The sequence below is a fragment of the Coturnix japonica genome, chromosome 7 (assembly GCF_054131305.1).
Source record: "Coturnix japonica strain WE chromosome 7, WE-NBRP24, whole genome shotgun sequence".
Classification (NCBI taxonomy): Eukaryota; Metazoa; Chordata; class Aves; order Galliformes; family Phasianidae; genus Coturnix; species Coturnix japonica.
The window spans coordinates 15832671-15855668 of record NC_140669.1 but is presented as its reverse complement, the minus strand read 5'-3'; the positions used below and the strand labels follow the sequence as shown (position 1 = coordinate 15855668).

At 37.7% G+C, this 22998-nt stretch overlaps 1 protein-coding gene across 5 annotated transcripts in view; it reads left to right on the top strand.

Moving 5' to 3' along the window:
- GALNT3 (polypeptide N-acetylgalactosaminyltransferase 3) overlaps positions 1–22998 on the top strand; it is a 245118-nt gene that overhangs the window by 68702 nt on the left and 153418 nt on the right. For all 5 annotated transcript variants that reach the window (XM_085552408.1, XM_085552403.1, XM_085552402.1 and 2 more), the window contains one exon: positions 17977–18073. The gene's annotated coding sequence lies outside the window, so the exon portion shown is untranslated. The remainder of the gene's footprint in view (positions 1–17976; positions 18074–22998) is intronic.

Below are 22998 nucleotides of genomic sequence, written 5' to 3'. Positions count from 1 at the left end.
CACCAAAATAGCAGGTAAAAGAAAGCAAAAATACCCATTGAGGTACTGTGCAAACTGTGCCCTAGTCAAATCTTCATGTATTAATTCGCAGGTTTTATGCCACTCTGAAAGATATGTTGGGACTCTCACTCATTAGTATTCCTTAAGTCCTCTATATAGGTCTGTTCTTTTTCTTTGGAACTGAAATAAAGTTAAATGTTTATTTAAGCCAAAATGGGTTTTGAGAAAGTTGAAAATGTTTACTTGCTGCTTTGCAACTTACCTTTGTGTGCTGGATTTTAGCCTGTACATCCATGCCTTTTTTTCAGTGAAGTACAATTTATTTCATAAAATGAAGATTAAACAAAAACATTATAGTCCACAAAAGTATTATTGTGAAAGCAGGAAGGATGTCAATGGGCAATACTTGTTTTGAACTTTAACTGAAATATCTGGAATTCTATTACCTTGTGCTGCCTTCAAGCTTCTTGAGACTCACGTAGGTGTTTGGAGCTTGAGCAAAACAGGTGCTTTTTATAGCCTGAATATATGATTAATACCTTAAGGATCAAGCAAAGTTTGATTTCAGATGTGTTATCAATTGTTAGCCTCAAGAAAGACTGTATTTTTCTCACAGAGGTGAGGATTTGAGAGGAAGTTGCCCCTCCCCTTCCATGTTCTTGTCCAGTAAGTTGGCTCTTGTGTCATAGGGACAGTGCATATCCCCTTGGTATTAAGATATAGTCAGTTCAGCAATCTCTATCCAGGGTTTAGCAGCCAGGCATGCATTAAATGTGCAACCTGCCGGTCCAGAGAAATCTGTTGTTTATGATTTAAAAACATCTTTAAATCACCTTTTTTGTGCTTTGCTTACTGCTGAGTGGTTTGGGTTTTGCCCAATTGCTCATCTGCTTGAAAGTGCTGCTTTAACTGATATAGAAGAACACAACTTTTCCCTCTGCTCTGGAGTCATGCAGGGTTGTGTGGTGTGTGTGTGTATATATATATTATTATTTTTTTTAAATCCATCCTCTTTGTTATCCTGGGGAATCTGACTTTTAGACATTTGGTTTCTATTGTTTTAACTTCTATTAACAGAAGCCGAGAGGAGCATCTCTATAGCTGTGCTATAACAATGAGTATCCTAATATTTGATTAATACAGCTGCAAATTATTTTTTTACTCCAAGCAAAATCACCTTGATTGTGATCGTCTCTTACGTACCAAAATTTACTGGAAAAACTAGAAAAACAAAAACTCAATACCACAAGATCCATGGCAACAGCCAAACAAAATTCAGAAGTCACTGAGTTGGTGATACCAGATGGATAATTATGTCAATGTGCAAAGTGATTCATTTTTCCTTAAAACAGTTTTTTGGATGTTCTGTCTATTAATTGGACAGTTAATAGTCAGTTAGGTAAGCCAACACTAAGGAAGGCCCAAAGAAAGCTTTTATGCTATTCATTTTATTTGTGGATATTACTTCCCTTTAGTAAATAGATGCAACTTCATACAGTGCCCCCAGGGTGATACCCAGTCCATGTTTTGTCTCTAACCTTCTCTGCATCTCTACATCTGAATCTTGCATTGTCTTCACCTTGGCATACTGAAGGGCTTCTCAAGTGGTTTTTTTTTTTGTTTTTTTATCCTTACCATTACTCAAGCTAAAGTATTGCATGTTGCATGCTGAAAGTGATCAGCGACCCTGGATTTGGCACCATTAGTTTCTCTGAACATTGGTCTCCTTCAGGAGGTAAGGACAAGAGGGCTCAAGGGACTCAGTCTCCTGAGCGATGCTGCTCTGTGGGACAGGCATGTTGCACAACCTTCACGTACTTTATATGTGTTCAGTGATGGGAAGAGGAGGAATGCCAGAGCACGCAGTTGTTGGAATACAAACAAGCTCTTTTTACTTTTTATTTTTAAATTTAGTTTGTGTCAAGCCATGTTGACAGTTGCTGTTCTTTTTGTGCTTCGGAGTAGATCAATTGGTTTGTTGTTGGGTCAAGGCAAGGAGCTTGACAGCCTAGGAAACAAATTGCTTGTATTTTCTCTCCTATTCAAGCTTCTTCTGTCATTGAAGTTGTTATCTGCAGAAGATGACTTTTTTTGGTCTTTGCTGTCAAGTTATTTTTCTGTCAAAATATCAGGAAAAGATAAAATGCCTGTTTATCTGTATGTTGTTCAGCAGAATCTTGCTGAATTTGGCTTGTCTTCATAATAATCTTTTAATATATCATTGGGATGACACTATCTTCTGTTCTATAAACTTCCCCCTTCAAAAAGGACTTTTCCATTTGGAAACTATAGTAATAGCAGCAGTAACATTAATATGCCCTTACTTCAACACTGTAGCTGCTAGATGTGCTCTTATTGAAGCAGAATTCTTCCCAAATCTTTCCCATTGTAGAAATTATCATCTTTATGTGGAAAGCACAAATGGAAAGAGATTACATCATAAATCATCCATTTTGTCATGATACTGACTTTCATTTTCCATCGAGTCTTTTTAAGATGTATACTTTATAGTCTAAGTCAAAGACCAGTTCTGGTCAAGACTTAGTGCTCACAGATGAGCTATTAACAGATTACAGAAAAAGGGCACTTGAGATTTCTCTAAACATATATCTCTGCACTTCTAGAAAGCCCATACCTCATGAGCTTCTTGGTCTCTAGCTTCATTTCTGTACCTTCTGCTCTCATTTCAAGTATCTTTAAATCTGTTAGAGCTTTGAGGTATGTGTGAGCACAGTCACTGCTCCAATACCCTTCACAAGCCACGACTGCATTGAAGTGGAAGTGACTGAGAGTATAAAATCTGAACATTAACCTACCCTGCAGCATGCTGGTTCAGTTCTTGTGCTAATGCTGACTTCGTGTTCAACTACTCCACTGCGTTTACCTTGCTTGCTGTTATACATGACTGATGCTTCTGTTTGTAACCTGTGTATGTAGTGTGGTGAAAGAAGGCAAAATACAACTTTGCCTTAATTGTGAAGTCACAACCAGCATTTTCAAGTGAGAAAAGCTAGTGCAGGTAAGAATATCTGTCAATCAGAATATCCACATACATCAGCTGAGGTGTTTAATTCTAGGTTTCTAGAATGTGCTGGAATACAAATCACTGTGATATCTAACTTTTCTGTAAAAAGGAAGATGTACTTCCCATTTTTTTTAGTGCTTTTTTTTTTTCTTTTTTTTTCCTTCTTTGGTGTACTGCATTTGTTTCTCCTCTCTCATACTTCCTATTTCATGGGCAATGAAAACTCTGAGGACCACAGTAACAGTAGCTGTCAAGAAAAGCTCTGTGGTATTTTTGTATATGGTGAAGAGCTTCAGTATCATGCTTGGGAGATCAGCTTGATAAGGGAGACACAGATAGAAAAGTTGCACAGATGTTCTGGGACCTCAGTTTCAGAAATTTGTGGACCAGGAGTATGATTATATTCAGAAATCAGTGAAGCAAGGAGTAAATATAAAGCTCTGTGACCAGAAATCCCTGCAGCAGATATATGCTGTGTTAAATCTTATATTCAGAACTGTAGTGGTGCAGAAACCTGCTTCCAGAGAGTGACTGAAGAACTTGCTGCTTGCTTCTCAAGGGGCTGTCTGTAACATCCCAATGCCATGCACGTGATGGAGGGATTGCTGTTCAGCACTTCTGCTGTTGATGGGGCAGAACAGCCTCCTTCTGCCTTTCTATGGCTCCATAGAAATAATGAAATAATTTGTATTGTTTTATGAGTAGTGTTCAGTCTGCCCAACTGCTATGTGCTGAACTGGTCCTCTTTGCATGTATGGTTGGTATTGTTGTCCATCCAAATGAAGTGATGTCAGATGTCAGACAAGTTCAAACTGAAGTCTGTAAGGCCAAAAAGCATTTATATAGTGGGGGGGGGGGGGGGGGGGAAATGACAAATTCTTACAGCTAATGTTTAATTGATTTATTGAGTTTTCTGCTTCAAGTGCTATTGAATTTACAGTAGGAAACTTAACATCCTGATTCATATCATTTCCTTAAATAATGTTTAGCAAGGAATCGGAAAGTGAAATTCCATTTCTTTCTAATAATTGAGCAAAGAAATTTTTGTACATTTAGGTATTTTGCTTGTCACAGTGGTAATATCAAGAATGTTACAGTTTGTTTTGTTGATGTGCTGATGGAGAACTCTCTTTCAATTTGTACTTTAATAGAGTCATAGAATGAATCAGGAAGGACCATGAAGATCACCTTGTTCAACCCCTTGCTGTGGGGGTTGTCTCTTGACAACTAATATTCCTTTTTAAAGATGTTGTCCCTCGAGAACTGCTGTTTGTGGGGGGTGAGTTAGCACCGGGCTGGCAGGCAATGACCAAATATCTTTGTGAAGATGGCACCAACTTATCATTTGACTGAGAAATTGGTTGTTTCACAACTTGTTGATCATAGCCAAAGTGGCTGTACTTGAGAAACACTTCTAAAAGAACCACCATGAGTTCTTTGTTCTGCTCTATTTATTGTGATATAAAAGGTCTTGTTGTGGAAGTTCATTGGAACCATTCAGGAGTGTCAGCAGTGGAAGGCTGGGCTCTGCAGTGCCTAATTCCTGCTTGGTTCATTGCACCAAGCAGCTTTTCTGTGTATTTTCATGGGAGAGCTGTCCTTCCTCTGCATAATACCTTACATTGTTCACAGAAGATAGTAATGAAAATAGCACTGTGTATTTCCTATGGTATTATAAGTATTTATATCCACCTTACATTTTGGTCACATTAGCATTCCTGGAAGCACTTTGTTAACATGGAACAACAAACACTGCAAATTAAATACCTATTACAGTCTCATTGTCAACTTGGAATTGCTTTTTTTTTTTTTTTTTCCAGTTTCCCTTTTGTTATCAATGAAGAGGATTTGCAGTCATTGTATTTAATCTGAAGGGTTTTTTGGCATAATAGGAACGTTTTTTATTGATGTGAATGTGAAGTTGGCATAACAACAGTTCATCTTGAAAAACAAGACAATAAATCCCACATCTCAGTGCTATGCTCATCACTGCTTCCACCCTCTTTGAGTTAAACTCTATCTGTGTTAAAGTTCTAGGTACTCAGAATCACAGAATCACCAAGGTTGGAAAAGGTCTTCAAGATCATCCAGTCCAACCACCCACCTATCACCAATGTTTCTTACTAAACCATGCCCCTCAGTACAGTGTCTAAATGTTCCTTGAACACCTCCAGAATCAGTGACTCCACCACCTCCCTGGGCAGCCCATTCCAGCACCTTACCACTCCCTTGGAGAAATATTTCCTAATGTCCAATCTCCCCTGGTGCAACTTGAGGCCATTCCCTCTAGTCCTATTGCTTGTTACATGGGAGAAGAAGCTGACTCCACTTCACCAGAACAATACTCTCTACAACTACTTGAAGGGAGAAGGTTGCTTCTGAGCCTCTTCTTCTCCTTACTGAACAAATCCCAATTCCCTCAGCTGCTCCTCACTAGCTTTGTTGCCCTTCTCTGAACACAGTCCATGTCCTTATCTTTGCAAGATACTGACAACTTAGTATTTTTCTCAGGAGTTTTGTTTTTGTTTTTTTTGTTTTTATTATTTTTTTTTTTTTAAAGCAAATGACAACAGAAAACCTGGTCAATATTTTTTCCAATATTATTGGAAAATACCTAGATAGCGAGTTTTGAGCACTTGGCTTTTATGTGTAACAAGGCAAGATACCTCTACACAATGTTTCAAGAGAGTTTTGAAATGATTATTCTAGTTCTAGAGAGTAAGTTGGAGCTTAGGAAAGACTGTTGATATATGGGGAGTTAATTTATTAAAATGATTGTTGCTTGAGGGATTTTGTCTGCAGCTGTCAAAGTCAGGGGGTTATGTTTTTTCATAGATAGGAAAAGTGCAGTAGGAATATGTGCAGGTGAGAATATTGTGTGTGTGTATTGTGATTGCTGTGATGGTAAAGCTAGTAATAAGAGAGAAGGTGGATCCCACAGTTTTGTGATGAAAGGATGGTTTGGCAGCTATCGCTGTGTATTAAATGACTTTATGTACATGCATTGAATGTAGGAAAAGGCAGATTTTCAGGAACTAATCTATTTGCCTGTGGAAAAGGATGTAACTTCCAAACTGGGCAGAGGAGAAAAACACATTCTGTCAATTTGTTTATTTTTTATTTGTTAAAAACAAACAAAAACCAACCACCAAAACTGTGCTCAATGAAACAGTACTAACATGTCTGGGGTTAAATCTCAATGTGTTTCATAACACTATAAGTAGTGGTTGAATGTGGCTGCTAATTCTGGCTTGCTGGTATCATTACTCTTCTGTTTTAAGTTATTCTTTTTCAGATATTGAATAACACTTTCTTTCCATCTTTGTGTTCTAGCTATTATCACATTGCATGGAATTGCTGTGATTTAACACAGATATTTGCAGTAGGTTGGTTTATGTAAATGTGTACCTTTCATTCCTGTGGCTGGTTGGTATTACTTTTAATGCTTATTTTCTGCTTTCTAAGAAAAAAAGATTAGTAGTTGCAAAGCTGTGATGGGATTCATGAAATCAGGACCATGTAATGCCTTTAGCCTGCTGTCAATTAGTCTTTGTGATACAAAGCCAAGATGAATCTCATGGAGCTTTTCCCTGCTGAGCTTAATAAAATCATTTTCAGTTTGCAAGTCCATAGATGCCCTTACTAGTCCAAGAGAATAACAAAAGTTGTCAAGCTATGTGCCAAATGAAAGTAGTCAGAAAGCAGGAAAAAGAGAAGCTATAAATGAAACAAAAAAATCACTGAGAAAGATGTATTGATGGTCAAATGTAATTGCCTTAAGAGGTAGGAGATTGTAAGATTCAAGTTTGGTACAAGCACATCATTCCAAATGCTGGTTGAAATTTAAGTGACTCATATGTTGAGGTTCTGCTTCTCATTGAGAAGAAAAAGGAAACAACTTGTGAAGGCTTCCAAAATATCATGGGATATTGGGCCAAAAAAAACCCCTCCACACACCTTTTTAAAGATCCCCTCAAAAAATCCCTTTTGAAGTGCTGAGGAAGTTAAGAATGGGTGATATGAATAAGTCTTTGAGAAGCTGGGTTTAGCACAGAGGGAACTGAACTGGGAGAGTGATGCAGAGTAGGGAGGCACCTTGTGAAGATGTGAACTGTGATAGTTGGAGGCACTGGGAGTGAAAACCTTCACATACATGTAGTAGTTTTGAGCAAGGAGGTAAATGAGAACAAGTAATAAGCAGTTAGCTCAGAGAAAGGCAAATGCTGTCTTATTTCTAAGACTGCCTGCTATGCAACTGTTCTGATTACTGTTTTCATTAACACTTTCAGAAGTGAAATAACTTGAAATGTCAACTTCTGTGGGAAACACTTTCACCTGTGACAGCATATAGGATGTCTGAGCATGTATTAATTCACCAGTCTATTGCAGTGTCTTTTTGTTTGGATCCTGGTTTACATGATGTAAGATCATGCTGATAAAGGGCCTGGTTGTTGTGAGGCATTCATTTACACTGCTGGTATTCTGTCTCCCTAACAGGAGTTGGTTGATAGATACAATATCATACATCAGCTTTTCTGTTATTTCAGAAAAAGCTCAGCTGATACTGAATGCCAGAAATAGGATATGGCCATGAATCAGTTTGGAAATAAAGCATGGATTCTGTTCTGAAGAAAATGTTGCGCGTTTGCCTGTTGTATTCTCCTTTATTTGGCTGGAAATCCTCAGTGTTTGAGGGTGAAATTGATCTACATGCTGTGAACTGTACTCCAAGTAGTACTTTGAGCTTTTAATGTGGGATATGTGATGTGCTGACTTTCCTGTGTAAGGATGTGTTCTCAAAAAATGAGAACTGAGAGCAGGTAATGATGGCAGGAAATAAAACTGGACTATCAGAATAAATGGCACAAAAATCCACATTTTATTGCCACAAAATGGATACATATTCTCTATTCAGTTCACATAGAATTACAACAGGAAATCAATGGGAAAAAAAAAATGTATATAGGGTGAACTGCTGAAAAGATTTTCCTGTTCAGCTTGAAAGGTGAATGTAAGAGAGAGAATACGTGGGTTTCGTATATTTGGATGCCACTGGGTTTGTTTCCTTCCTCTGTTTGTGTTCTATCAGTGACTCCGTCTGTGTGGCTGTTTTGGCAGTGGGTGTCTGTTCTGATTATACAGTGAATGCAGACAGACGTTCTGTATTAATGGTTTTGTTGTTTCTGTTTTTATGTGCTTATTTACAAAGTAGATTCTATGAGAAGCAGTTCATGTTTTGTGGCTTCAGCCCTTTTTCTCGGGTGGATGTATCCAATATCTGTACCATAACCGTACTTAATCCCATGCTGCCACCAGTGTTTGCTTTCTTTCCCCTGGCTTCATAGGTCATACAGTTTTAAACCTAAAACAGTCCTTGTATTTCTTCTGGCAGTGTTTTGTGCTCATCAGATGTAACCCTTAAAATAACTGGTAGAAATAAGAGAGGTGCTTAGTGTATGAAATGTTATATTCTTTTACTCCCTTCTATTGTAAAGTATTTTGAATGCAAAGATGATGCTGTTTGTTTCATAGCTCAGGAAATGTTTTCTTATTTTGTCAGTAATTCCCTTGTGGGAATTATAGTTTTCAAATGTGAGTGAGGCTTGGTTGCAAAACTCCTGACTTCATAGGTAAAAATGATACTGCAGAAGGGAAGAAATGTAATTGATCAAGGTCAACTTTTCCCCATTTCATTAGAAAGTATCTTGTTGTTCTAGACTGCCCTTATTAACAGTCTTCTTAATTCTCTCTTAGATCTATTTCTTTATATTACTCTTGGATTTGCAGTAGATATTAAAAAGTCTTTCCCTTAGCCTGCTCTTTTTTCTTTGCTGTTTGAATCCCCATTGGTCCACTACCTGTGATAGAGTAGCTCTCTTCAGAAGGTAACTTTGAAATGCTGGGAGCTGGGGAGAAATCACTTACGTCTGAGTTACTGTGACTCTAGAGATAATTCAAATCAATTGGATGTAAAGATCCACTGGAATTTGAATCAGTTCACGCATACTTTTCATTTTTTATCTTCCTATTTAAGTCCTAAAGGATGCTTTCATTTTAAAATCATGCAAAGCAACACCAAAAGCAATGAACCTCATCCTGTTGCAACCAGCCAGTACAGTCTTTATTAAGCAGTAATTAACTTTTCGAGATCAAGACTGTTGTGTTCAGGATGACTCTGTAGCTTGCTGTAGGATCTGGCTATTGAGCCTGTGTGTGTTGTAGACACTACACTTAACTTTTCTATTATGAATTTATTCATGAAAGGCTGAAGTACAGCTGTACTTGAAGAATTTCACAGTTACTTTGAACAATAATGATTCAGTATTAATTGGCTGCATTTGGTGCAGAGAGGACTTCTCTGAGCACTCAGTGATGTGATGCTCCTTTATCTGCCTTCAAAAAGCTATTGGCCTCTAGCTGCTGTGTGGACAAACAAGGGTGCAGGCGTTGTCAGCTGATTTCTTCTCACTTGCATTCAGCAGCTATTTCACGTTAAGTAAAATCCTGCCTGATAAAACAATGTTGTGTTTTGTCTTTTACCTTTTGAAGAGGTTTGCTGTGCAGGATGTCTCAAGTATTGGTAACTTTTCTGCTCTGACCTTCTCTAGGAAATTAAGCTCACAGAATGTGAGCAGTAATTGTACTGATTTTTATGTTAGGATTGTTGTCTGGGACTTGCATACAAGCCATGCTGAGTCTGGATGAGCATGGGGGCTGTATGAAGTCACTTTAGTATTGTGAGGAAAGAAAGGACTTTGCAGTCCCAGGTTTCTTACATATTCCAAGTATTAGAGCTTTTCTGAACTCATGGTCTGCAGCTGCAGAAATACAGGGGATAAAGGTATGTTCCTTGTTTCCAGCTAATGGCAGCATCTATAGCTTAAAATAGAAAATATGCCTGGGAGATACAAAAGCAAACAAAAAGCATGGAGAGCAGCAATGAACAAAACCTTTATGGAAATAAAAATCTAATTTTTATGTCCCTGATAGGGGTCATTCAGTAGCTCCGGTCTTGTAGGAGTTCTCATCCACAGTACTGATGTGTTGTGTTCTCCATACCCATGACGAGATGCTTAGAAATAAGACAAAGATGGTTTCCCTTTCCCTCGTCCTCCTTAAGAAATTTTTCTTTCTGTGGTTGGTGAGATACTGGAGGATTTTCCTGGACTTGAAATTGAGCTCTGTTAAAAGCACTTGTAGGGAGAGAAGGAACCAAACTGAATGCTGATTATTCCTGTCTTCCAAGCACTTGCTATGACAAGCTTTCATGCAAAGGTTGCTTTTGCTAGCTATTCACTTGGTACAGAATTAATTCTTCTTTATGCTAAGAAAGATGTGCTGAAATGCCATAAATCCCTACAAAAACTGCTTTGCTGAGCTGGGTAAATCACAGCACGCTTGTGGTATATTCTTTTATGAGACCACAACAATGCTGGATCACATTAAATCTGTTCCTGTTTACATTCCCTGTAAGAGTTTTACTGAAAGAGGTTTGTGTTATGTTGATCTCATGAGTTACAGCGGATGATATTAATGTGGGGTTGAACCATGTTGGAGATGCACCGCGGACAGTAGTGTGTTTCATATTGTTGTGGAAGATTTATTGCTCTTAGTTTTGCTTCCTTCCATCTTATGTGGTCTTCTGAGATCCAGTAATTCCCTATAAAAGGCTCCCCCCTCTTTTTTTTAAAAATTTTTTTTTTTAAGCAAGGTGTCTTAAATATGATTTATTACTAACACTAAGTGCAAAAAAGTCCTTCTTTGTTTCAGAGAAGTTCTGCATGGGTTGTCTTGTAGCAGGGAAGTGGAAAATTATAAGATAACTGAAATCCTAGTGGGATTTTAGTTTAGCTAAATAGAAGCATGACGAGTTCCTTTTTCCCTAATAGGGAATCAGGCTAGAGTTGAAGATACAGACTGGAAACAGCACTTTAAAAAAATATTACAGCAGTTTTATTCCACTAATATCAGGCTGAAAACTACTTGCGCGCCACCTCTCTGAGCAACTGGAATGCTTTAGTGGCAAGGATACTTTGACTCAGGTTGAATCTGCTGCCAATCCAGGTCTCAGGTCCTTTTGTACTGAGCTGCTTTCTAGCACATCTGGTTGCCTGGGCTCATTCATATCATAGTATCATAGTCTCATGCGGGTTGGAAGGGACCTTAGAGATCATCGAGTCCAACCCCCCAGGATTTGAGCCTCTGTGTAGCAGAGCGGCACTTCTACCACTTGCGCCACAGGGGGGATTCGACCCAGGGCCTCTGGTGTTGCAACTCGGCATTCCTACCACTTGCATACTCCCCAGGTCAGGACTGCCCACCCTTCCTCATCACCATCAGCTTCAGGCTGCCACAACTACTGTAGCACCACAGGCTTGCAGGCAACATCCTAATGTATATTATGGGCTAAAGGAATGTAATTCAGAGGCTGAAGGCACAGTATAGGGAGAATTCAGGTCTGCAGTGCTTGAATTCACTGCAGTAAGGAAGTGTAGGAAAAGACAACAGACCACGATGAGGCTCAAAAGCCAGGTACTTGCTGCTCTGACTGGTTTTTAGACCCCTGACTGTTAGCAAAGCATATGAGCCTGCTGTCTAAGAAGTGTTCAGACTTGTATGGCTATAAGCCTACCTTGCCCCCTAGACTGACTTCTTTTGCTCTTATTTGTGATATCTCAACCAAAGCTGCTTAAAAGGGTCGGGAGCTATGATTCCAGATTCCATTTTTTATCCCTTCTGATAACTGTAGTAAGAAACATCACTGTCAGGGTGTTCTTTTGCCAAGAAAACTGTAGCTAGTTGTAAGACAATTTTAAAGGGGAAGGAGAGTGCTCTTTTATTTTTCAAGTTCTTTCTGCTTTCACAGAAAAAGCCAAGCCTATTCTGTGTAGATGATTAAAGTAGATGCGTTTTCCACAGCAGAGAATAGCCTTTTATTTGCTTCCATCCCTTTCCATTTTTCATTACAATCCTGCATTTTCTTCTTAAAGCACAAACAAGTCAATGTCAGCATGGCTGGCAGTCTAAAATGATTTTGGGATAATTTGTGTTTGCCAGACCAAACAAAATCAATTGCTGTTGTTTAGAGACCAAAAGCACTAAAAAGCTGTGAGATATTTCTGGACTTTGACAACGTGGTGTTTTTTTCGAACCCCACTGTCTGGGGCAGTTAAGGGAGTAGGCTGCCTAACACCCTCAGGGGTGGTTGCAGTTTTCAAATGTACCTGATTATATGAACTACTCTTAAAAATGCTTATGAGAGGGATTTTTCATAGCTGGCAACAGTTTCTGCGTGGAAGGTAGTAGGAAGACTTTGTAGGCATAAAAGGAGAATCTGCAATTGGTTTGTTTGAGAGGTAGTTCAACTTAACTCAGATCTGAAGGTGTCAGGGCAAAAACTTTACAAGAACAGGGGTTAGGCTGAGTTTAAGCTATGCTATTGGGTTTTGTCAAAATACCTGAATCAGGGCAAAAGAAGAAACAGGAATGTATGGTGAGTTTAGGAATCTAAAGCTAGGAAAACTGTGAGTCTCTCGTGTACAGACTTGTAAGAAGAAGGGTCTGGCATAATAGCTCAGTTAATTCTATAGGAGAAAGAGGTAACAATGAAAACCACCACAGTAAATAGAATTTCTGATAGTATTTGAATTTGAAAAGGCAAGATGGAAAGACTGTTGCTTGTACTAGTAAATGTAAAGCACACACTGATACTTCAAAATGGGCTAGTGAAGTTAGCCAGTAAATGCTTATAACACTGATATCCTAAGAATCTATTGTGGTTTTTTTTTTGTTTGTTTTTTTTATATTAATCTCAATAGATTATGAGAAAAATCTTCATAGCTATGTGGGAATTGTGAATTTTGCCACTTTTAAAGATGGAATATATCCTGAGTTTACTTGAGCATTTTCTGCCTTAGTGCATTGGATTGATCTTTTTATCTCCTTTTTCTTTACCCCTTTCAGTTAAAGATGGGATATTTTTCTCTTCTAGTAATCTGCTGACTGCAACACCCTGCTTTTGTACCTGGGTGACTTGATTATTTATTTTAAAGTCTGATTTTATAATGAATGATTTCAGTCAACTGAAGTGGAATTAATGAACTTACATATGAACAACTTTGTCCACATAATAGTCCAGTCTTCAAACCCATATCTCTTCAGCTTAGAGGTAAGGATGTGGTGCAGAACCTTGCAGAAAGCGTTGCACAAGCCAAGCTAAAATTTAAAGGTTCAGTTCGTTCAGGTAGAGCACAACAGTACAATTGAATTTCTTTTGCCTTTGCCGGCTGTTGCCTTGGATTTGTGCATGGATCTGAGACAAGATACAGAAGAGCAGCCAGGAAGATTAAGTGACTAGAGGGATCTGATTTATAAGGCAATATTAAAAGTGTAATGTATTTGGACTGTATATGCAAATAGAGCAGAGGATACTATAACTGTCTTGAAATACTTGCCCAGTGAAGACCAATGGTGGTAAAGAATTACATTAGAGAGGAACAAAGAAATATAACTGAGAATAATGGTTGAAATTAGGAAAAATAAAATGTGGGCTGAATGCCATGACAAAGCTCTGTGACACTTAAATTCAGAGTGTAGAACAGAAAGAAGAATTAGAAATATTGAAAGACCCATCCCTTACAGCAGTGTAAAACTAGATGTGTAAAAGTAGTGAAAAGCGTACTCTAGAGGGCAATCCTTCACTGGTATGGGGGCAGATTAGGTGTTCCTTTCCATCTGTAATTTGGTGGTAATGCAATTAGCATTGCTGTTGTACTGTACAGATCCTCGGATTTTTTTTGTCATATTTATTTTTATCTAATTCATGTTTCCACTGTTTAAAACGAGATCCTATACTGAATATGTGGTGGATCCTTGTGTAAAATGAGGCTGTTATCACAGGAGTTTTTGTAAAATGGAGAGCATTGGAATTTTAAAGCATTGGTGCTGATAAATGACAAAGAGCAGTCTAGATATAGAAGATATGTAGAAAAAACTGTACATACAAATAATGTAAATTGCTTGACTACTGTTTTCATAGCAGCACTTCAGTATGGGGTCTACTCAAGCATTAGAGCTGGGATAAACTAAAGCCATGAGAGCAGCAGCATAGGGGTTGTCTTTGTACTGCTGGGAGCACCGGGCAGCACTAAGCGCTGCAACCAGAGCATGACCTCTCAGTACATCAGAAGCAACCCGGAGAATTACTAATGTGCTTGGCAGTGGCAAGGAAATACTGCATGCAAGATCTAATATTGTTATTGCACATATTTAGGAAGAACTAATTTTGCATGTGTAGGGTATATTAGTCACGGGATATTGACATGATGTTGAGACTTATTTTTTTTTTTGTCCTCTTTTCTGTTAAGCTGGATTTTTTTTCTTGCTGTTCTGCTTTTATATGTTTACGTCTGCCTATGTGAAAGGCTTTTTATTTTGTGTGTGTGCTTATTATTATACCTTGAACGGCAACGCTATCTTTGTCACCTGTCCTTGAAAGTATTAACAGTTTCAATGATCTCAAATTTAATTTGCAGAAAGGCTGTAGAGTTTTCATAAGGCTTTAAAGAAGTGACACAGAAGTTTAGGTCTGCTTAGGGCCTGAGTTTGTATTACCTCTGTGGCTGCCTGGATCAACCTGCCATAGAATCTAATTTTCCATTTCTTAAGATAGCCTGAAAACATCTTTTCATATATGATGTAGGAGTTTTTTCCTCCTCCTTCCTTTTAAGCTGTTCAGTTGCTCAAACAGTTTGAAATGATTCCTGTTATAATAAGGTAATCACAAATTAGAATGGAGATCCTACTAACACTTGTTTAGCCTGAGTTTAATTGTAAAGATGAAGAACAAGAAGATGCTAAAAACCTGGAGGAAATGAATGCTCTTTATAAAGGACATGAAATTTCTGATGTTCATTAGAAAGTGACAGGTAGACACCTTCATAAACCTTTCTGATTTTGATTTATAACAAAGAATAATTTGTATCATTTACTCAGTGATAATCTTCAATCTTTCAGAAAGTGTTTTTTGTGCTTTAGCAAAAAAATGTTTAGTGTCAGTAAAAGAGAGTCCCCCTGAATATGTTCTGAGTGCATTCCATTTCATCATTAAGAAGCCATCAATGATAGAAACATCAACAAAAGAACAAGAATCGTTGTTATTAATCCAAACCCTTCAAAGCTATCTTCATTGCAAATTACTTTTACTCAAATAAGAAAAAGCTTTGGAAAAAATGTTATGAGATGTAGATTTGTATTTTTTTCATGGTAAAGACTGTATCAGCCATTGCAGTTCGTAGATAAATGTGGAATATTGGATGAAGGAAAGCAAACCATTTTTCCTGTTTTCTCAATTTTTTTCCTATGTTATGTCATGTAAAGAAAACTATAGAAGGAAGAGACCTAAAATAGTTGACTTATAATGACCTTAGCTATCCAATAGAATAGAGAGATCTAGAAAGAAAACTCAATGTAATTTTACTGAAGTGCTTTTGAGAAATACCTGAAGCCGCGAACTTACACCTGCAGCTCTTTGTTTGATTTTAATTAATGCTTTATAAAGGAAAATCTCATTAACAGTTGAAGAGAAGAGGGAAAGTAGTTAATGCTGACATTTCAATAAATGAGTTTTAAAATTGAAGGATAAATGAGTTTTAAAAGCATTAGTCTAGACTCAAAGTAATGCTTAGAAAAAGAAAACACAAAATAGTCATAAAAATGGATTGGAGTGGAGAAGGAATGAATCACACCAGCCAGTCTTTATTTTTCCTTCTGTCAACAGAATGATCCCCTCCCATTCCATGAGCCCCTACTATTCTACATTCCCTGCCTGTATATACAAATTTGCTGCCTCTGATGAGATAAAACCCTCCCATGCAAATTGGCTGAATAATACAAGCATGTATAGGAACTAACTGATGTCTGCCATAACTCAATGGTCTCTATGTGCTTGGAGTCTAACCTTTCCAAATAAATCATAAATGGTGCAGAATAATAACTTCAATGGTAATAAATAATGGAATGTACTGAGACATACTAAGTTTTAAGTATTACATCACTGATGAAAAAGAACATTAAAACCATTAAAAATTTTCAGGACACTGAAGTCAGAGTTGTGTGCTTTCAGTTCAGTGATCCAAGTGCTGTGTAACTTTCAGGTAAAAAATCATTTGCTGAAAGAAAACTAAGCTTCACTTCTGAAGAAAGTGAGCTCTGAAGTGTACCTGCCTAGGGCTCTCCCCAGCATCCTTGGGATCATGTCTCCCATACATTCCTGTTGGTCTAAAGGCTTTACTGGAGGACACTAATGTGTGAGGACTGCATAGGGATAAAGGTGGGGCAGCTCAGTGCTGAGTGCTGCAAGTTATGACTAACAAAGTAACATTCTCTTTTAAATGTCACCTTGCACAGAACCTCCGGCCCTGCAGGAAGTTGCCATGTAGCCCACTAGAGCCTACTCCAACCCAAAACCTGATATCAGGAACAGGGTGAAAGGGAAAATGGTCTTTCTAATGATCATTTTGAATTTCCTTTGATTACAAGCCTGTAATTTGATGCCTTCCTCACAAAGAAAATTAAAATGCGTTCATTGTATTTCTTGGGAGCTAATTAGTTTTGTCTCTGGATCATGCTTTTGAGTTTGGCTGAACTTGGTTTTGCTATGAAGCTCAATGCTGACTTGAAAGAATTGTTGCTATGAGGAAAATGGAAGAGCTGTGCCAGATGTAATGGAGCATTGACAGAGAAGCCTTATTCTGGCTCACAGTGTGAGTCCAGTGTTCTTCCCTGGGTTTATTTCTGTGACATTGTTCGAACTCAGTGTAAGCTTCAAACTTTCCTCCTTTAATTTTATTTTTGCCTGGTTGTACCAGATCTGTATTTATGAAGAGGCACTTTGTTTAATAGCACAAGATACCTTAATGTTCTTCTACCTTAAATGCCCTTTTATGTGAATCAATGAATGAGATCTATTATACTTTCACTGCCGTTTGCTATTGAGATTGCTTTTTCTTTTTACTCCAAACACTTCTTGAGAAGCTATTTGCCTTTCACTCTCTGGTTGTTTTGATTTGGATCACTTCTCTTGGCTGGACTTTCTCTTCACCTTTTACTAATGTTAGGTGTTCCGTCCTTGGGATGCTTTTCCCATTTGTAGCCTATCACTTCATTGTATTATTTTCTTTCAGCTTCTTGTTTGCATTGAGTAACGTTTGTTCTTTACCTCCAAGAAACAGAAATACGAAAGCATAAAAACAAAAGGTCACACATCCTGTTTTATTTTCTTTTTAAATGTGAAAATGCAGTCCTCAGCCCAACTGGCTCTGTCTTCTTGGTTATCAAAGGGCATAGGCAAGTAATACCTCAGATATTACAGTCAGCCTCTGGAGACCAAGAGCATGATGCAAGCCATGTCTCATACATTAGTACCAGTCCTCTTAATCCCTTGCTTATATCAACCTTTTAAAGAAAATTAATTTCCCATGATTATGCTAATATTTTCTTAATGAATTAGAAAAGAAACCTGTACCGAACATTAATGAATCATTTTAACCATCCCTGCTGAGAGATCTGGGGATCATTCTTTTTGTGAAGTATGTGGATATTAATATGCACCCTGGTAATTGGTACAAAGTTAATTACTGTAATTCTCCTATAGTTTAAAAAACTGTAACATGCAGTAATAGCTAGGTTTTAAGGTGTGAATTTGAAGGTAAAATACTATTCATTGCTCCATATGAAGTGAGGCTTAAAAACAATTTTAATGGAATAACCAGGAATTTTAATGAGATATAATTTGGCTATTTTTGTGCTTTGAAACTTATTTCCCCATGCTTCTGATACTTGTGGTGTTCCGTGATGTGTTTTGGAGTTTGGAATTGTAATATACTAAATACATTGTTGTAGGTTGTTGTATATTATATGTTAATATCTGGTTCCATCTTCCTATTTGATAGGGTTTCTCAAGAGACAGAGGCTTGCATCACCATTTGTTTCCTCCTGACTGCACTGCTGTACTTCAGATCATCTTTGGCTCAGCAGTCATAAGGTCAGGTAAGTTTACCCAAGTTTTGTAATCTTGTTGAATATGTTTGAAATGAGTGCTCCTTGGGCAGTGATGCTGTTGTCAGGGTCCAGTTGTGCTTCTGTGCATTACAGGCTCAGGCATTCCCTGGTCTGGCTTGTGCTTGCTCCACTGGCAAATGGGGCCTGTTAGTGGTGTGAGAGAAGGAGTGCTGAGGGACTTGTGGGCTGGGGAAGGAGGAATGCAGTACTGCTACTATGGCAGTGGATATGTGTTTTTTTGTTGCAGGGTTACATTGCAGTGAGAAACTGGATTCTCATGATTTCTGCTTGTATTAGGAGTTACCATTCATGATGTGAAGATATCCTATGAAGGAGCCTCATAGTATTGCTTAATAAATCTAATCTCTTCCTTCATAGTCCCTGTACAATTTGTGAAAATTATGCATGACTAGCTTTTATTTTTATGGGCTCCCTGGACTGCCTGCTGTCATATGCAAGAAACGCTTCCAGACATATCAGTGCCTTTAAAAGCATTTATATGGATGGTAAAATGATCTCTCTCATCTATGTGCCCTCTGAAATGCAGAATTTATCAGTGGGCCTATTCCAAGTCAGGCTTAATTTGTTTCCCCTTTTCCTATTCTAGCTCCTTCAGATAAATTTTCAAAAATAGTCTGGCATATGTTCAAGTCTGATCTAATGGATCAGGATCGTGCTGGTTCAGACTCTCTGTACAACTTAGAAGTAGAAGGAAAATATAGTTATATTTTGAGTCATGGCATATTCCTCCAAAATACTCTGTCAGTGGTGTTTGATATTGGAGGGATGCTGGGAAGTGTTTGTACTGCTGTGGATGCTGAGGTGTAAGCTGGTTCTATGGGACAGAGGAATAAGGCTGTTGCAAAGCAGCTAGTGACTTTCAGCTAGTTTAAATGCCTTAAGAGATGTATTAATGAATCAATTGCAGAAATAGACTGATTGACCTAACTAAAATACCAGAGGCTGAGCAGAATAATGTTTTATTCTATGTGACATAACTTGTACTTGCACATAACTTAAGTGTAGTTTTTGGTATGATGAGTCTGTCTTTCCAAAAATCTGGATTAGATTGGGAGAAGAAAAAGAATGTATCTTGAATTTACTGCACCTTGTGCCTCTTCACGAGTGTGGGGAGTGCAGTGTTTTTTGTCTGTGTCAGGAAACAATTTTGCGTGTAATCATGGGTTGTAGCAGCTATATCCTACTTAGATGTATCTCCTCTTTGTTTTGGCTAGAATAGCTGTTTGAGTTCTCAGTCTTAGTTGCTACTCTTGTAAAAGCTAAGCTTTTATGACCAGCTAATGGCTGAGGATAACAGTACGGTTTTTACAGCTATAAAATTTGTTGAATTAAGATATATGAAATATAATTTGCTGATTTGTTTGACAACTCTAAAATGGTGAGAAAAATCAAATTGACTTCACTTTGAGAACTGAAACATTAAAACATTCTGAAGATTCTAAGAGATGAGGTGTCCTTTTTAGTCCACTCGTTAATCATCCAAGAGGGAGAAAAGCAATTTAATGTTGTAAATTACATATTAATTACCTACTTGGGCATTGAAAACAAAGGTAAGAACTAGCACAAGACTGAAATATCAAGTAGTCATTCTAATTTTAAGATGCCTTTGTTATAGCTCCTGTTCAGTATTTCTGGGAGGTGATTCCTGTGATTGGAATGGAAATTTTTCAGTGTGTAGGTTAGCTGAAATACAGTATTAAGCTGAAATACTGCAATGAAATGATAACAACGAACAGAAAACAACATCCAGTTCTGAACTGTAGATTTGAGTTTGGATATTCAAGTACATAATTTAGAACTTGCATATCTAGCCATTAAGATAAATAGCTTTTAAGTTGGATGACGTTGAGCCTGACAGCAGAAGCAGTATGATACAACTTCTAAAGCTAATGGGCAAGACAAGAATGCACAACTTCAGTGAAATATTTTCAAGGAACTTTGCTAATCCATTTAATTACTCATATGAAATATTGTCAGTACTTGGGCTAGTAAATCCACTGGGGATTTCTATAATTTGTTCACAGCTAATTAGCAGACATAAAGAGTTGAAATCCCTTTGGTACAGTTTTCATTACAAATGACTTATCCAGTCCTACTGGGAACAAATAAGTAATACAGACAATGCCAAAATGTTCTGAAATGTATACAAGAAATGATGCAAAGGTTCAGGTAAGGGAAACTTGTTCTGAAACCTAGTACAAGGTGAACAGCAGATGAAGTGACATGACAGAGCCCAAGCCAACATCAGTTTTTCAGCTGGTCTTCACTGATGTGACAACATCCTTATTGCTGCACAGGTAACATATATGGACTGATGAAGGAGCAGATTACCTAGAACTTCATGGTTATGCACAAGTGAAATTCTGATTCAACTGATTATTGCTTTCAGAGTACCTAATTACAGCTGCTGACAAAGAAACGGTGTTTTTACCTCCTTTTAAATGAATTTCAAACTAATCTTGGAGATGCATGCTTCTGGTACATGCTCAAGAGTTAGTTAGGTTTTGCTGGAACAGATGCTAAGAAAAGCCATGTGTGTTCAAGTAATGACCTTAATGCATTTTTTTCTAGCTGAGTCATTTCTGTAACTGTTCATTCTATTGAATGGAAGAAATCAATGGTAATATGTTTTGGGATGTGTGCTATTATAGGCATAAAGTAGTGTTGTGTAACAAAGTGTTTGGATTTTTGCTCTTGGAATTATATGGAAGGAAACAGAAAATGGTGGTGGTGGGTTTTTTTCTGGCAAGAAGATTTCATAGGAGCTTGAATGAGTGCATTTTCCCTTTGAGGTTAGGATTTCTGAAAATGATGATGTAAATTTAAATACAACAAGCAAGTGCTATGTTGGGTGCTTAATTCATAATGTATATTAATATTTAAATGAGTTCCCTTTGGATGCTCAACACTGTAGGACAATATGTAAGCATTTACAGATTTTCTCATCAGTTATTGTGTGTGCTGATAAATTCTACATAGGCTATGTAACTACAGGAGAATATCTTTATTAAAACAAGCTGCTAGGTAGATGAGGCTTCCAGTTAAAGTAAAAAACATATTCATTATTAAACATATTGTGAAGGTGGAAGGATGAAAATTTTGCAGCTGTCTGTAAATGCATTCTGCATTGCTCTGATTTACTTCAACACGAGAAATTCCTTAGCATGAGCAGATGAAACAAAACTATGCAATTTGATAATAATGGAGTGGGTTTTTCTAAACTCAGATCCCAAATCTGAGTTTTGCTTTTAAAACCAGTTTCTGAGATCGGTTGTATGTCTAAAACTTGGAGTTTGTACATTGTATTCAAATGCTATGGGAGTGTTTTTCATGTGGATGATGGTAGTGAGTGGGAAAAGAATGTATATTGGAAGAGCATACTTTCTGTAAAGACTACTTAGGAAAATACCATGTTCTCTTCCTCAACCCAGCACATCTTCTGTGTGTATCTCAGATGTATTGGTTGATTAACACCTTTTGGATCACAGAGTGGGAAGGATCTGTGTCGTCTTTTCCCTCTATTTAATCTTTGCTTTAGAAGTTCACAATAATTTTCTTCAGCTTAGTTTGCTTAGATACCTGGGCAGCACAAAATCTCTACTGTTATGGACAGATGCATATCACTGTATAGTATTACAAACATTCTCAGCGGTTACTGAGGGTCAGAAAGGAAGAACTGTTATCTATTTCATTTTACTTCATGTCTGTTACTTACTCTGTGGTAATCAATAACTGTGAAACAAGTTATGAAGTCCACCTCTACTGCCAATACTACCTTTCAGCAGGCTGTTAAGCAAGTCTTATAACATTTCAGTGATGCTGCAAACCATCCTATATTGGCTTCACTAACACTAACTACATGAAATTTTCCCCCATTAGTTACTTTATGATTTTTCTTTGTTTTGCAAATTCCTGTCATTTGTCCAGTGTTAGCTGAAGTTTTTGTCTTTCCTATCTACTTGACTTAGTTGAGCTCACTCATGACATCTTGGTCTTCACCATGCTTCATTTGTCTTCTTATTAGCTGCACTTTGTACTGTTAGCTTAAAATCTCCCTTGTTGTTCCAGAAAGTTCACAGTGCGGATTATCCTCTCCTCTGGTTGGTAATATTTCCTGGGGCTTTCTTCTTCATCTAAAAATTGGATTGCTATTGTGTAGCCGGAAGTTCCAGCTTTTAATCTCAAATTACACATGAGGATAAGGTGTATCTCCAGCACTTAGTTGCTGTCTTTGGCTAAGAAGAGACCTTGAGGAAAATAATTGCAAACCTGCTGTGCTGCTACTTCTGCTAGTTGAACAGCTCACTTATAGCTATGAGCTTTATTAATTACCTGATTCTTCAGTGACCTGCTTGGGTAATGTCCTGCAGGCTTTCTCCTGTCTGCTGTTGCCAATTAAGGATTGAAAAATGACTTCATCTTCCCACCTCTGTGCAGCTACATGCTGTGTATAGAGAAAGTAAAAGCTTCTGGTCCAGTTTCTGCTCTTTCCAGGTCTGCTTTTGGTTTGTGCATCCAGCAGCTGGCATTTCATGAATACCCCAGAATCAATTCAATTCTGATCTTGGGCAGACGGAGAATATTGCTATTTCAGTGTCCAGTATTGTACTCCTTGCACAGTATTACAGCTCTTCTGGCAATACTAGCCCAGGTGTTTTATCTCACAGGCTAATATAAACTGCCCCTAAGTGCTGCTAAAGTTCATTCAAGCTAGTAAATATACAGGGTTGTGTACAAATATTAGCCTGTATTGTGTACACATGTAATAATTTAAAATGAATGTTTATTTTCCCTGTGAGTGCACTCTGCCATGGGTCAGCAAGCCTGATTTCTCTTTATAGTTGTAATTTCAGTTACTGACTCTTTTTATTAAAGATTAACAGAATTCTTGA